Source organism: Vidua chalybeata, chromosome 4 (genome assembly GCF_026979565.1).
Source record: "Vidua chalybeata isolate OUT-0048 chromosome 4, bVidCha1 merged haplotype, whole genome shotgun sequence".
NCBI classification, from domain to species: Eukaryota; Metazoa; Chordata; class Aves; order Passeriformes; family Viduidae; genus Vidua; species Vidua chalybeata.
The window spans coordinates 59970049-59974985 of NC_071533.1; positions in this window are offsets into that span (position 1 = coordinate 59970049).

Consider the following 4937-nt stretch of genomic DNA (forward strand, 5'->3'; position numbering starts at 1 on the left):
ATATTTCTTTTGCTTTCTCTGAGGAGTTATATAACTTTTTCATTTCTAATGAGATTTCCTAAATATAAATTGTGATGTAATATTCTGCACCTCCTTTGGCTGCAAACCAATTAATTTGAAGTGGTTCAAGGCCAAAGAGAAGTTCAGGATCACATTGTAGCATTCCTGGTGAAAGGTTTGTTTATGCACTTTTTAAAAAAAATAAATGGTTTAGTGGTTAAGTCCAGCTTCTGTTGGAATTGATCTTATCCTTTAAATTCATATAATACTCTAAATTTATAGAGGATTGTTTTGGACTACGTGACCTTGTGTTACTTAGATGCTGTTTGAAATGCATTTGTATAACAGCCAAAACATTATTTTGCTTCTCTAAATCAGGTAACTTTAGCCATTTAAATGACTGTTTAAATCATAAGCAGGATTAACCTGAGAAGAGATCAGGAAAAGATCAACCTCACTTTACCCCTAAAGCTCTGCTTCCTTGTGTTTAAGTATATCCCATCACTGTTGTCTCCCCAGATCCCTCTGCCAGACAGAGCTTTGCCTCCTCATCACAGGACTGTCACTTCTCTGCCCCAGCTTAGCCAAGTGGTGGGTCTGATATTTGGGAGTAACAGGAAGCCTGGAGAACAATGCATCTGCCTGTACTGATTTCCCCCTCCCTTTCTCCCCAGACCCAGAGCTGTCATCTCCCTGCTGTATTTTGGCACCTTCTCCTCACCAAGAGATGAACCTGCAGGCCTACAGATGGTGTGAGGAGGCACAGGACATAATCTGCCTTGCAGCACAATTTATCCCTTCTGCTGCACCTGCAAGCTCAGAGCACTGATTCTCAGAGCAATCCTTCTGGCTTTTACTGCCCTGTATTTTATGTGGGTGTATCACTGATGGTTTTGTCACCATTTGAGAAATACTGCTCTTGAGAATCTGAGTGCTTAGAACTTGTTGTGTCTCAGCATTATTCCAATGTGCAGATTACCTTCTTTCTGAAAAATCTTATTTAGATAGCTGTGTATTAATTCGGTATGATTGACCTAAGGATGCCAGACTTGGAAAATTGTTTAATGTTTTAAAGAATTTCACAGCTTTCCAGTGAGCATTTCTCAATTTTCCCCAAAGAAGGATTCAAACTCATCCTTTTCAGTAATTTTGGAAATAACAGATGTGCATTCTTTAGTATCAATACTTTAATTTTCATTTGACAGTTCTACAAATCTGACAGTAAGTGAAAACCACTATTTTTCATATCACTATTTTCTGTCACAAAGGTATCACTTTTGTTCATGCACAGGTTCACTATTCATTTACCCATTACCCATTTCAGTATGAATGCCACAATTCTAGAGCAGTTCACACACAAGCCTCTCACATATAGAAATCCAAGCATAAAGTCCTGAAGAAAAAGTTAAGTTTTAGCTTCCCTGCTCTCCCAGTGTGGATTTGCTGGGCAGAGGGAGGGACCAAAGGGGCTGTATAAACTGAGCACTGCCTGCTGAGGTGAACTCCTGGTGAACTCCATGTGTTAGTAGCCATGCAGCTGGCTCTGCCTGGCTGGCTTCACCATGCACTTCCTGCACCTCCTTTGGTACATCACTTAATCCAGGTTTCCCTATTGCTGCCCAAGAGTTCAATATAATTTCTGAAGTTTCTTCAATATTTCTGAAGTTTATTGTCTTCCTAAAACAGATTGGTGAGAATATTCTTCTTCTTTGGTATTTGTAAGTAGCCTCAGATACCAAAGGGAATGGATGCTTTAGGGGAAAAAAACTGCTGGGACATCTGACAAACAGCAATAGGTAGTGCTGCTCTCCTTCAGCAGAGTTTTTTCCCTTTCATGAATGCTTATGTTGCACAAGCAATTGCAGCATTTCACTGCATCAGCACTGTTCCTAATCCTGATTTGGAAACATCAACTGTTAACTTGACAAAGCGTGACACATGGCACGTTGAAGTGTTTTCAGCTGCACTCACACAACAAATCGTAATCGCTCCAGAAGAGCCATTTCAATTGATTGTGTCAGTAAACTACAACCCACAAAGAAAAAGACACGTGGCCAACCTGAATAAAGCATCATCAAATCACAAATAATAGATTAACTGTCACAATTTCAGCCTCATTTTTGGAAAAACTACTCTGTAGGAAAAAATCCTGTAATTTCTAGATGTTTTGCCTATGATGAATCAGAAATCCAGCCCTATGGAACGTAGCAGTTTACAACATTTCCTTAATTTCCACATATATAGAGACTGTGTGACTTTATTCTTCATGTTTCTGCTTCAAAATGAGGGCTTGGCAAGTAGTGAACATGTAGGCTGTCCCATGCAATTGGTCTTTCTCCAGCTTTTGTGAGACATGGGTCTATTCTTATTTGTAAAAGACTTCTGTATCTTTTCCTAGACCAAGTGCCAGCAAACACAAGCTTCACATTACTTCCTTTTTTTTTTTTTTTTTTTTTTTTTTTTTTTTTCCTCCAGTAGTTACTTCATTGGGAAGTACTACACCTGCTTGCTGGTGAAGTGCAAATTTTGTGCTTTCATAGTCAGGCTGATGGTACGCATGGTGAATTCTAACCTCACTGAGACCATTAAGGTTTCAGAAATCAGGGTACAATCTGACCTAACGAGAGTAGCCACCAGGTGATCAATTCTGTGTGTCGGCTGCTTTTCCTGCTGCCCATATACCCATGAAGAGCTGCCATGTTTCCTCAGAGATAACTAACATGAGATAAAGATTGCTGGCCATGACACTTCAGTGGCTCAGCAAGGATGTGAGTTATTTGTTAAGCACCTGGAACCTGAGTTACTTTGTAGATGATAGAGGACAGTTTCTTCCCCAGATTTAAAACCCCCTGAATAACCATAGCAAAATGACCTACAGCAGGAGCCCTGGAGAAAAAAGATGTGCTGCTTTCGAAAAATGAATTTATTTTCAAAGAATGTCTACGCGAATATACACCTTTTTGCCTTGTTAAGGCAGCAACTTCTGACTAGGAAGCTTTTGTAACTAAGTTACTTCATTTTTTCTTCTAAAGCTATCAGTAGCAAGCTAGAGTTGGCTATTTGATATCAGAAATTAAAGCCTTTTCATGGCTCATTTTACATAGCTGGCAAATAAGGACAGTTATTAGTCACAGATATTTGTGTGTGCATGTACATACACACAAAAACACAGAGCTTTTTTTCTTTATGTCACAGTACAGGGGGTGACGTGCACTTAAAATGAAAATTATGTAAGCCACTGACTGTAAGTACTGAGTGACAACAAGTGTAGTGTCCAGCTGCTTAACAAAAATATTTTTTCTGAAAGACTAGAGAACCAGGTAACACTAGTTAGTGTAAGTTCCTAAAAAGCAGATACCATTAAAGAAAAGCATAGTGGCAAAGAGAATAACTCCCTCTGTAAAAAGGCTATCCAAATTTCTCCTTTTCTCTACAACAGACACTAAAACAGAGTAACCTGTGCACATGCTACATAACTAAAAAAATACCTCACCAGCCAGCTGGGGAACTTAAATCCATTCATCTTAATCCAATACTGACACTTCCTCAGGCACACACTTAATACACAATTGCCCTAAGCTTTTGACAATCTTCAGCCAATAGGGCTCAAATATAAATTCACAAAAGCTAGAGATGAAAGAATCTAGTCAGTCAATTTGTTAAACCATTTGCTGTGTTATTTGGGCTCCCTGTAGTATGCTGTCAAATACATTTCTGATCATCACTTGGACTTTTGATGTCATTTGGATTCTGAATGACTTTGGCTTCACATACAAATGAATGGATTACACTCATCCTTCTGTGGGTTATTAATCTGTTCTGTTCAAGAACACTTGTAAGATAAGGGCTTTGAAAAAATTAAATAATTCAAGTGTTTCTTGCTTTCTGAAAAAGTCCTTCATTTCCACTCACAGGTGCAATTTTCTATATAAAATGAAACCCTTTTCCTTCTACTTAACACACGCACGTATGATTTATGAAATGTTACTCAGGTAAGACAAGCTTATTTTACACTTTATTTACTCAGGACAGAACACTGATGGGAGAAATAAATGAGATAGACAGGATAATCCATAGCTGGAGACACGACTTGCTTTGTGCCACAGACAGAAAGGGCCTTTGGCATTACAGACCATTGATCTCAGGAAAACGGGATGCGTGTTGGATTGAGCAACTGGAACAAACCACACAAAGAGGCTGCTCATGCTGGCACCTGTGAGAAGAGGTTGGCTGGTTTTGAAGCATGAAACTGGCTCTAGGCTGAGCACCTGTCTGCCTCTGCTGTCTCAGAGCTGCCTACCATCCCAGGCACTTGTTGCATCGCCCACAGCGCTTTCCTCCACTGGCTGAGAAGCAATGCACCTGCAAGACTACAAGAGGAGCATGCTGGTTGCCTTGGGTTATAGGAGACAGCGCAGTGAATACGAATCACTCTGGGATTTTTCCGCCCGGAGCCAGCCGAGCTGTAAGATGTCCTCTCTCTGTCGGCTGCAGGCTCCGCAATACGCCTTTGCCCTGGAGTGACGCGGCTGCCGGCCCGAGTGCTCGCGTCCCCCGCGTTGCAGAGCGGGCGCGGGCCGGGCTCCCGCCGTGCTGACCGCACGCCCCTCCCTGCCCGCAGGAGCGAGCGGAGCGAGCGGAGCCGGCGGGGCAGAGCTCGCCCCGGCTCAGGCGGCCGCCGGCGGGGAACACGAGGCCGGGGCCCCTCGCCGCCGCCTCGCTCAGCGCAGCTTCCCCGCCCGAACCGCCGCCGCTGCCCTCGCCGGGGCCGCCGGGGCTCGCCGTGCCCGGCACGAGCAGCGCCGAGCCCGGCAGGGCGGCGGCTCCCGGCCCCGCTAGCGCAGGGCTCGGCGCGGCGCGGCCCCGCCTGCGGAGGGGCGCGGCGGGCGGCGGCCGGGCGGGACGCGCCGCCCCCTCCACCTGCTGCCGCTGCGCCA